Source organism: Chrysochloris asiatica, unplaced genomic scaffold (assembly GCF_000296735.1).
Source record: "Chrysochloris asiatica unplaced genomic scaffold, ChrAsi1.0 scaffold00010, whole genome shotgun sequence".
NCBI lineage: Eukaryota > Metazoa > Chordata > Mammalia > Afrosoricida > Chrysochloridae > Chrysochloris > Chrysochloris asiatica.
Window position 1 is genome coordinate 5,732,351 of NW_006408528.1, and position 12,250 is coordinate 5,744,600.

Below are 12,250 nucleotides of genomic sequence, written 5' to 3' on the forward strand. Positions count from 1 at the left end.
CTACGTTGTCTGTTAGGCACTCAGGCCTAACAGATCTGAGTCTCCCATGAGACATTTGCTTCTAGCTTGAAGATTAGGAAAGAGAGAACTGGAGAAGTTGGATTTTCACTTGTCTAGAACTCAGTGTCATGGCTTCACTAACTTTTAAAGGGGGTTGCAAATATCATTAAGCTCTAGAATTCTCCCACTCAATGACCATCTACTACACATAGTCATTTTACCTAAGGATACAATAATATTCAAGAGTATGTCTACTTTTGTTAATTTACTCATGAAAACAATCATGCATAAAATATATTTTTATGTGCATTAGTTTAACATTTGCCAGATAAAACACAGAATAGATGTTCACTTAAATTTGAATTGTAGATAAATAATGAATATTTTGTAAATGTAAGTATGCCTTTACAATTGAACAGCCCATACTTACATGAAAAAATTAATCACTGCTTATCTGAAATTCAAATTTTACTAGTCACCCTATGCTGGAGACAGCATACGCAGACCCTGGGTTGATTAGTGGCAGCCCCATTGAACCACCTCTGAATATAATCAGTTTAACCCAGATGCTCTCCTTCCTCCTGAAAGTATATAGGAATATTAAGAACAATGTAGCATTTTAGGTATAGATAAATGAAGCCTGGTGCCTGAGATCTGGCTCACAAACAAAAGTTTGCAAAGTGTACAGAGACAGCTTGGCTCCTTTCAGGAACCTTGCTTTATGTTATGTATCCTTAAGAAACCGCACGTTGCTACTCTAGATCATTTAAGCCTAAAAGTTAATATATAACAGCTTGATCGAACCTTTTTTTTTTTGTAAAAATAAAAATGTTAGATTGTTAAGAAAAACTATGAAAATATCTTAAAAGTTGTTCCTGTGAATCATTATGTCCTGTTTTGAATGATTAATCACATTTCATTCTGTCTTAATCACATTCTCCCTTTGTGACATCCTCCCTGAGTGAATTACATCCTTCCTTTGTAACAAATCCCTCCCTAAAAAAGAGAATAAAAGGCTGAGGTAGAGAGAATTCTGCAGGCAATGCTGTGAAATGCTAGGCAAAATGTTTGCAGATCTGTCTACCTGCCAGCTTGCATCATATCTGTGTGTCTGTCTTTTTTGCATATATTTCATCTCTCTCTTTCTCTATCACTTTCGCCACCAGATCTCCCTTCTTCGTGACACCCACACTTCCTTGTTGAGGCGGGACCCCGACATAGGACCTCGACAACCCTATATGCTTACTTGCTAGATCTGACAACCCATCTCTGAACACTTTAAGTTTTATTATTATTATAATATGTGTCAGCGATATTAATATGAATTAGGAAGAGAGGAAAATCATATGTTTTCTCTCAATTACCTTTAAACAAACACTGTTTCAAGACAAAATGGGAAGCCTCGATTGCCTGATATTCAAATCAAATATATGAGTACCTAAAATTTGTAATCTTTAGTGTTATAGGAGATGTGATGTTTTAATTAAATTTCAGTAGAAACACTTTAAAATAATATTGTACTACTTTTGTTTCATGTCAATATGTGTTCTGCTTTGATAGGGGAGAAAGTTGCAGAGAACTGCAAACGATCATGCATAACATAAATTAAGTAAGCCCTGGCACCTTCACTGATCTTCCAATCAAGAGTTGCCCATAAAGTGAAAGCTTCTGAGATTAGAATGCTTCTGCATGCTCCCTTAGTGATCTTTATATTTTAATAAGACTGTTCATTATATTTAGCTTCTTGCATTGGGGCCATTAGATAGTTACGTGAAATGGCATATCATTATCTCAGTTGTGTTCTGAACCATTTGAGATGCTTTTATGTTAGGGTGATTTTTTCCCTGTCTTAATTTTGCAAACATTTTTTTCCCCTGTCTTAATTTTGCATCAGACTTATGTGCCTGATCAGCTCATTTCTGTCTTCAAGTTCTTTTATGGCATTTTTCAACTTTATTGTATTAAAATGGCTGATGAACACTAGAGCTAACAGCCAGAGAGTAGTAGCCTTAAAGATTGTTAATTCAAAAATTCTTGAGAAGTCAGCAGGAGCTGATATTCCAAAACCTTTATTTATTTTTAATTCTCCATTTTTATCAGTTTAAAATTTAAGGAGAGGATATATTTTGATTTTTTTTTTTTTTTCAAATTCAACATTAGGAACCTAATCATGAAAACCATGGTTTAGACAATACATGACCATAAGACCTTAGGATATTTGGAAGATTGCTTACAGCAAATTAACCAAAAGCAGTGCAACATGAATTATAACATTTTTAGTGATCAAACTAAAGGCAGATCTGCTACAAACAAGCAACTTTCAACATTGAATTTGAAACTATAAAAGGCTCTACATCATAAAGATTCTTAATTTGTTGTTTTCCTATGATAAAAAGGAGTCCTGGTAATGAAGTGGGTTAAGTGTTGTCCTGCTAGCCACAAGGTCAGTGGTTCAAGACTATCAGGTGCTCTGCAGAAGAAAGATGAAGCTGTCTGTTTCCATAAAGATTTATAGTCTTGTAAACACAAACAAATAGTTCTACACTATCTGATAAGGTCCCTGTGAGTTGTAATAGACATGATGGCAATGGATTCTTGTGCTTCACCCCACCCCCACCCCCAGGGTGGAGGTATGGTGGTGGTGGTTATGTGCCGTGGAGTTGATTCCGACTTATAGCCACCCTGTATAGGGTTTCTGAGGCTGTAAATCATTACAGAAGCAGAAAGTCTCATCTTTCTTCTGTGGAACTGCTGGCAGTTTCAAACTGTTGACCTTGAGATTAGCAGCCTGACTGGTAACCACTACACTACCAGAGCTCCTTGGATGGAGGTATAGTGACCAACAAAAATGAAATTCCTCTTTTTCCTCTCTTATTTATTGTTTCTTAACCTCAAGGGACCACTATTTGAATTTCTTATGACTTTTTATATTCTGTTCCATCTGGTCTTGTTAGCAAAACTAAAACTAAAACTAAAACTAAAAGCAGTTCCTGTAGAGTGGATTCTAACTCATTAGAAACCCCATGGGTGGCAGAGTAGAACTGTGCTCCATAGTTTTCAATGATTGATTTTTCTAAAGTAGATAGCCAGAACTTTCAGTAGTAGTATCTCTAAAAATTGCTCCATCTAGTCTGGTCAGCCTTTTGGTTAGCAGTGGTTTGACTAGCAGTCAAGTGCATTAATCATTTGTGCCAACAAAAGACCCTAGTCTGGTAAGCACACCCATGGAATTTCAGCAATCTGTCAGATCCCATACATGTTAACATATTCCATATTCCTTCTTTATGTTAGTTGTGAATGATGGCCTAGAATTATTTATTCAGAATAAAACCATTTAATGAACATGTACCGTTTCCAAGCACTTTGCATCTAGGAGTCATAAACAAATATGCATATATGTGTATATACATTAAATTCTTTCTCTTATCACTTGATAGTCACTTACAATAATTTTAGGATGCTGATTTTATTGTTGTTGTTGTCAAGTGCTGGCGAGCTGGTTCCAACTCATACCAACTCTGTATAGGGTTCAAAGGAGTTAATGGTGAGTTTGAACCACTGACCTATGGTTAGCAGTCCATTGATTATCCTATAGCACCTGACCAGGACTCTGGTTGATTTTTCAGACCTACAAAATTCTTATCCTCCTCAAATTAGGATATTAATATTAAAATGCTAAGTTTTATTTTTTTCCAAGTATACACCAGAAGAAGAAAAATTAATTTTGAGATGAATAGTATCATACAATATTTTATAGTAAAGGCCATTTTGAAACCAAAAGAGAAGGAAATAGTTAAAATAAATTTAGGTTTTAGAATTTTTGTAGAACTTAACTATATTTCTCTCACGTGTTTGATTTCATTGAGGAGAATGAAAATTTTGTCCTTGTAGGTTTTCAGGAAGCTGCTAACAAATTCAAAATGTTTTATCTCTGAAAGTATGTTTGGAGTTAAGTTTAAGTGCTAATTTAAAATACAATAAATACTTTTAACAGAAACAAAGTCAGGAGATTATTGACTTAAATACAGTATCCATAGATTGGATTCTGAGGGAAGAAGGCAGAATAACAAGACTTATGCCAAAGTAGTGGAATATGATGTAGGGGAAATGTTGTCACCTATCAGATGAGAGGAAACAGAAGAAAACACTCTCTATTGGAGCAGAACGTTCATGACTAGATAGAAAGGAACCAAGTGATCGTACAATGTTTTTCATTCTATTCCTTAACTTTATTTTTCCTTTTTACATTTTGATCAATTAATATTTATTGAGGTACCTAAATGTTGGACACTGTTTTGAACCCTATGTATACAATGAAAAAATCTAAAATTCCTGTCTTCATGAAACTTCCAACCTAGTGTATTTGTTAATTCCCTCACCATGATAATGGAAGCTCCAAGGAAGCAGAGACTTAATTTTTTTGAGTGTGTTATATACATCTATAATTATAACAGAACTTGGACAAAATAGGTACCAATAATTTTTGTTAAATGAATAAATGAATCAAAGTAAGCCAAACCTCCTGCAAGCTATGGTAGGCCAGAACTATGGAATTTACTTTGAGAGTTATCCTTTCCATGGTATGAGTTGTTGTTGTTATTAGGTGGTGTTGAGTCAGTTTTGACTCACAGTCACTATGCACAACAGAATGAAACACTGACCAGTCCTGCGCCATCCTCACAGTTGTTTTACATTTGAGTCTATTATTACTGCTGCCACAGCATCAATCTCCTTGGGAGTCTTCCTCTTTTTTGCTGACCCTCTACTTTACTAAGTATGATGTCCTTCTCCGGGGACTGTTCTCACCATTCTGGATTCTAAGGAGCATTCTGGCTGTACTTCTTCCAACACAGATTTGTTGTTTTTTTTCTGACAATTCATGATACTTTCAACATTCTTATGGATATCAGTATATGAGAGGCTGTTGTTATTGTTAAATGCTGTATAGTTGGTTCCAACATATAGCAATCATGTATAGGGTTTCTGAAAAGCAGCAGGTGTGTTTGAACCATGGACCTTGTGGGTAGCAAGCAGTCCAGTGCTTATTCTTTAGCCTACTATGAGTTGTTGTTGTTATGTGCTGTGGAGTCAGTTACAACTCATAGAGACCCTGTACAGGGTTTCCGAGGCTGTAAATCTTTACAGGAGCAGAAAGGCTCATCTTTCTCCCAAGAACAGCTGGTAGTTTTGAACTGATGACCTTGATGTTAGCAGCCTGATTCGTAAGAAGGTATTTAAAATAATAATAATTAAAAAAAGCCAGTGATTTATTGCAGTAGGAAAGGTGCTATGGAGCTTTCCTATTGAATTAATATTGGAGCTCATCATCTTTGTTCTTTGCATATGAGAAATATAGGCAAAAGCCACTGGTAGGGAACCTATGGCATATTCATCCTGTTAGTGCTTCTGCATCTTCAGGAATATGGACAACAACGTTTATTACCCTGAGTGGAATAAATGGTTAAGGTACCTGTCTTCTAAACGTAAGACTGGAAGTTTGAGTCCACCTAGAGGCACCTTGAAAAAAAGACCTGGTGATCTTACTCTTGTATTTAGATGCTATGGAGTTAACTCTAACTCATAGAGACCTTATAAAAGAAATTGGGAGTCCTGCACTATCCTCACAATTGCTGTCTTTGAGCCCATTGTTGCAAACACTGTGCTAATCCACCTCATTAAGGGTCTCTCTCTTTTCTGCTAATGCTCTGCTTTACAAAGCTTGATGTCTTTCTCCAGCAATTGGTCCCTCCTGATGATATGACCAAAGTGAGACAAAATGATGTCATTTCTCTTCTAAGGAGCATTCTTGGATGCTATGGTGATCGACTTCCAAAAAATCACCCATTGAAAGTCCTATGGAGCATAGTTCTAGTATGATAAACTATATTGTAGGAATAATTACATTTACCCCATGGACATCATGAGTTGGAATCTACCCTATGGCGACTGGTTTTTGCCTCACTGGACTGGGAGGCCATGAGGCTATGAAAAAATGATGTATAAGATAATAATAGTACAAGGGAGGAGTCCTGGTGCAGAACTGTAGGATAGACACTGGACTGGTAACCACAAGGTCAGCAGTTCAAACCCACTAGCCACTCCTCAGAAATCCTATCCAGGCTCACTCAGACTTAGAACTGACTAGACAATGCTTAACAACAGCAACTGCCTATGGGATATTTTAAGCATTTCAGCTATCTGCCTTCACTCTCCTTCGTGTCAGAAGAAATAATTTTTGAATGGGTTATAAATTCTCATAAAAAGTGAGTTATAAAGAACTGCTGTTATCTTGTGTTCTGAATGTACCTTTAGACTGACATTCTCAGGAAAATATCTTAAAAAGTGGACAAGCTTGTTTTGTCTGTAGGACAATGGGATTAAATTTATATCCTAAAGCACACATGTCACTTTAAATAGCTTTCTTCAGGAAGTTCTGGGCCTAAGTTTTCTTGTAAATGGAATCAGCTTTTTTGGAAATAGCCATGCTTCTTTACCTTGGCAAGGGTGACAGTGATAAAGAGAACAGGAATGATAAATCTATAAAACCCTGGTCTTTATGTATAGGAAAAAAAAAAAAAATACTGCTACAGAGAAAAGGATCACTATCATAAAATGAGCCAAGATGAAAGGTGGCAAAATGATTTAAGTAAAAATTAATGTCAAAGGTTTTAGAGACAATTAAAAAATTCAGTTAACACAACTGTTCAAAATTAGAGAACTGAGAAGGGACAGGAGCTTCAAATATAATGATGACTGATTATGCCTCATACTATAGTAAGCACTTAATATGCATGAATCCATTACATTATTTCTGAGGTAAATGTAGTTATTACTATAATACTTGAAATAACTTGTTTTAGGCTCGATTATTAATAAGTAGTTTGTTGTTGTTATTGTTATTGTTGTGAAGTGCTGTCGAGTTGGTTCTAACCCATAGCAACCCTGTATAGGGTGTCCAAGGAGCAGCTGGTGAGCTTGAACCGCTGACCTGTGCAGTCTAGCACATTAACCCACACTGCCACTCCAGGACTCCATAGGCAGGATTTAAATCATGAGTAGTCAAATGACTTCTAAATTAATATCCTTACATCATGTTTTGGTATCAATATAAAATATGGCCACACATCTCTGGGTCACAATAATTCACTGACAGCAAGAATAAGATTTTCAAAGCTGTTGGAAGTATTTTAAAGTAATCTGGTATATACTACTCTCCATATTGTCTCTATTATCCTAATTTACTGAGTCTCGAATCACTTGAAAATCATTTGTACAAAAATATAGGCAAGCCATCATTCTAACATTAACTAAGCTTTTGTTCCAATCATTTGTGATAAGGATTAAATCATCTTGCATTTTACAAATCAGGAGAAATTAGATTAACAAGGAAATTCGTAGAGCCCAAATCTATTTTTAAAATTCTAAATGACCATCCAAGAGGGGTGAAATACAACTGGAGTGATGAAGATTAACACTCAGAGACAGTTGTCTGGCAGGCAAGTTGTTAAAACATTCAAGTGAAATTCTAGGATGGATGGAGGCCTCTTGTTCTGGAGATCTTTTACATTCATCAATATGTGAGGCATGAATTTTGACGTTGTGCTTCATTGAATTATCTTTAACTTTGCCTTGTACTTCTACGTATATTTAATTTACTATCAGAGACTTTTTATTTCATGTTCATAATGTTCCTATCTATTCTCACTGCTATCACACTAAGTTTCATATCTTGATTAGCTGGCTAATATTCCCTCTTGTCTCTTCAACTCTGGTCTCTCCAGCTCCAGCTTTTTTCCCCTTCTTTCCACATAGCATAATCATGAAATGATTTCTCTCAACTCCTTGATTTTACCATGTCGCTCAACTGCTCTAAGGCCAATGAATTTTCACTGCCAACAGCTACATTTGTACAAAGCATTCAGTGGGAACAGACAATGAAAAAGAAACAAAGTGAAGTTCACTAGTCAGAACACTGGGTTAAATGACACTAAAGAGAAATTGTTTACTTTTTGAATTCTCAAAGCTATTAAGAATTGGCTCTGAGAACAAGACATAGAATTTTTCTATACCATTGGTCAAAGTAAATGTTACTGAGAGAACATATACTATTTAGAAGATGTTTCATGAGGTGCCTTGGCAGTTGCCAGTTTGCAAGATTTTATAAACTAGAATTTGAAGTTCTACCTTCTCAGTCATGTTCAATTTGACTTCTTTAGTCAATTAGTTTAGTGCTGTGTGAGCCACTGCCTTATCTTATACACACAGGTTCATCTGGCTGGAATGTCATCACGTGCAACCAGTTGCTATCAAGTTGATTCTAACCAGGGCAAGCCCATGTGTATCCGAATAACAGAGTGTTCCTTAGAGTTTTCAGTGGTAAAATTTCAAAAGCAAATCACTAGGCCTTTCTTCTGAAATGCCTCAGGCTATACTGGAACTTGCAATCTTTCTGTTAGCAGCTCTTTTCATTAATCTTTCACACTGCCCAGTTCTGTTTATGTTTACATGTTTACTTCTAATACGATCTTCTTTATATAGTGATTCATAATTCAGTCACATCATTTTACTTCCTAAATACTTAGTAATTACATAATTTGACACAAATAGGAATCCTGGTGTGGCACTGTGGGTTAATGAGCTGGATTACAAAGTTGGTATGAAATGCAAGATTAGCAGTTGAAGCTCACCAACTGCTCCTCAGAAATCCTATACAGGATCACTGTGGGTCAGGACTGACTCAATGGCACTTAACAACAACATCAACAACAAGAACTTTGCAGTTCTTTAGGTATTGTTGTTAAATTCCATCAAGTAGTTGGTTCTGACTTGTAGCGACCCTGCTTAGGTGAGTTTGAACTGCCAACTTTATGGCTCAAACCGGCCTTGTGGTCTTTAGGCATGTACATTTTAAATTAATTAACTTGAATTTAGCAACAATTTATAATGTTTTATGCATTCCTCATAAGTTAGCACACATATTAGATCTTCAGTAACAGAAAGAAGTAAACTTTAGTATATGAATTTCCATCTATACAAATCTTCTACAATTATTTTAATCAGGTTAATATTAAGGCATATGATATTTATTTTAATTAAAATGTAAAATAAAAACCCCCAAAAGTTTTACTAAGCAATGTCATAATGCAAATGCTTTAAACTACTCGATTAAAATATTTGTAATGACAATTTCAAATTATATTCTGACATTTTCCTGCTGATATTTGAGATAATTTTCAAATACTCTAGACTTAGATTGTATAGAATTTGCCTACTACACTACTGTACTACTGTGCTAGTCATATACTACCTTTCTTTTATCTGCTGATTCAGGGAAAGTGACTCTACACACATTAGATATAGATGCCAATCACATACAAAAATAATTGTTTCATAAAGTCAGAATATGCATAATCACATTAAAGATGGGGAAATGTTATATATATATATATATGCTTCACAGTCAAATGAAATGTTTTTGAAAACTTTATATCTCTATGCCCTTAAAAATACATATATTATAAAAGTTGCTCTACTAACTAGTTGTCTTTGTAGTTTTGTTTTTGTTTCCCAGCTTACTTTGTGTGGCACTGTGGGTTAATGTGCTAGACTGCAAAGCCATTTGAACTGTAAGGTTGATGGTTCAAGCTTACTAGCTGCTCCTCAGAAACCCTACTTAAGGTCACTATGGGTCAGAACTGACTTGATGACACTTAACAACAACAACACCTAAATTACACTCATTACTGTTAAGTGCCTGATTCATAGTGACCTTGTATTTGGTTTCTGAGGAGTAGCTGGTAAGTTTGAACAATTGACCTTGTGGTTAGCAGTTCAGTTCAACCTTGTAGTTACCCATCCTGTGCTTATCATACATAGCCACAAAATACTAATATTTTATTCTAGATGTGTTTTAAGTTTTAAATGTTGATTGTCCTAGTGTGGCACTGTAGGATAAGCACTGGACTGCTAACCAGAAAAGCATCAGTTCAAACCCACCAACTACTCCTAGGGAACCCTATATAGGGTTCAGAACTGTCTTAATGACACTTAACAACAATAGCATAATGAAAATATAATACAAATGTTTCCTTAATTGGGACTCACTGTGATCTATACTCTTTCTCTAAAAGGTAACAGAGACAGTGGGTTTATAGAATATCTGGAAAACAAATATTCCTCACTGTCAAATTTTTATGAGTCATTTATTGACATGTTTGATTTGCTGAAGGCTTGCCTCCATCAAACTAAGCAAAAATGGCATTTGGAACTCCAAAGTAACATCGAGATCTTTGTGTGTGTTTCTCCATTGTCACACTCAATTTTGCTTAATCCTGCAAAATTTTCAGGTATCCATTTTGCTTTTCCATTTCATCTAGACATAATTAGTTTTCCACATCCATTTTGGCACATCATTCATTGACCACAGATTCCAAGCCTGTATAAGCAATCTCCTCTAAGCCAGTGATTACTGTATCTCTAAAACATTTTGCCTATGTGGCATTTATATTCTGTGGCATTTATCTGTGATGTTTTCTATTTCTTATTGAACCAATGGAAGTAGCTTGTCAAATACAAGCAGTCCTATTTCTGAGCATCTTTGCCCTTTCAAATAGTATCTCCACATTCATTTCTAAACTGTCCGCACACAGTGAAGGTCTATTTTAATAAAGCAGCTGTATCCTGTAAGAGGTGTTTTACAACTACTGGTGTGCTCATCGGTGTAAGAGCTAGGATTTGAGTTTACACGTAATGTGGAAATGTCTCATAGATACTTTTGGTTTGGTTTGAGGTGCAGAAATCATCGCAAGGACTTAAATCTGTCACTCAGCATCTCTAAGCCTCAGTATTCTCATCTGCAAAATGAGAATATTAATAGCTTCATTTTGTGGCTAACTAGAGTATTAAGTAAAATAATTAAAGTCAACCATTTTAGGACAAGATCTGGCACAAAGTAAGTGCTTAATATGCTATCATTGTTGAACTTATTTATTGTACAATAACATAGTTATTATTGATGGACAATAACATAGTTATTATTCCTGATGTCGTTGTTGCTCTGACTCATAGCGACCCTGTATAGGTTTTCCAAGGAGCAGCTTGTCGGTTTGAAATGCTGACCTTGTATTTAGTAGTTCAGTGCTTATCCTATATTATCACACCAATCATCCTTATTCCTAATAGTACAAATGTAAAATTAAGTTTTAGATTAGAAACTTGTGAGGTAAGAAACAGTTTCGCTGTAACTTTAAATACAGAATTTTTATAAAATAGGTATTTAATAATTATAAGTTGTGTGTGTGTGTGTGTGCTAATAATTACAAATATGATATTGAACCTCTTTGGTTCTCTAGGAATCATGTGAAGTAAGTATTGAGGATAAAATCATGGGGAAAATCCACTCTGATGAAAATTACAATACAGGAGACAAACGTTAATAATATAAAATTAGCTATCATACATAATCACTGTGTTGTTGTTGTTGTTGTCATTGCTAAGTGCTGTTGAGTTGGTTCTGACTCATTGAAACCCTGTGTAGGTTTACCAGGGAGCGACTGGTGGGTTGGAACCACCAATCTTTCAGTTAGGAGTCCAGTGCTCAGGTTTCATTACCACACCAAAAGTACCTAAAATCATGATAGTTACTGTTACTAGATATTGACTATATGTGAAGAGATATGCTAAGCATTTTCCATTTATGATTCAATAGGGTAAACAATGGGTTACCAACCAGAAAGGCTGTGATCTGAGTCCACCAGGCACTCAGGAAGGAGAAAGATGAGGCTTTCTGTTCCTGCAAAGAATTACAGCCTCTGAAACCCAATACAAGCTTGCTATTAGGGGGAACTAACTCAATGGTACTTAATAACATCTGCAGCAACATGATAACATGGTCAAATTTGAGCAAAAGAAATTTACCCATTAATATTTCATTTAAGATTGTCAAACTTTAAAGTCAAAAACAGAAAAACAAAACAAAAACCAGGTGTGTTTTGTTTTGTTTTGTTTTGTTTTTTAAGTAACCCAGAAATAAGATCATTTCGTAGACTGATGTCTTTCCAAAATGAGAAGCACTAAAAATTATTGTCTGCTCATCAGTAATACATGCTAATTTATTAGACTTTCTTTATGACCTCATATCTATGCATTTTGTATTATAAGTGTCAAGGGCCATTTATCATCCACACAAACCAAATAAATTACCCTTTTTTTTCCCCCTTGGGTTTCTTTTGTGGTATATTGTAGTAAAAGT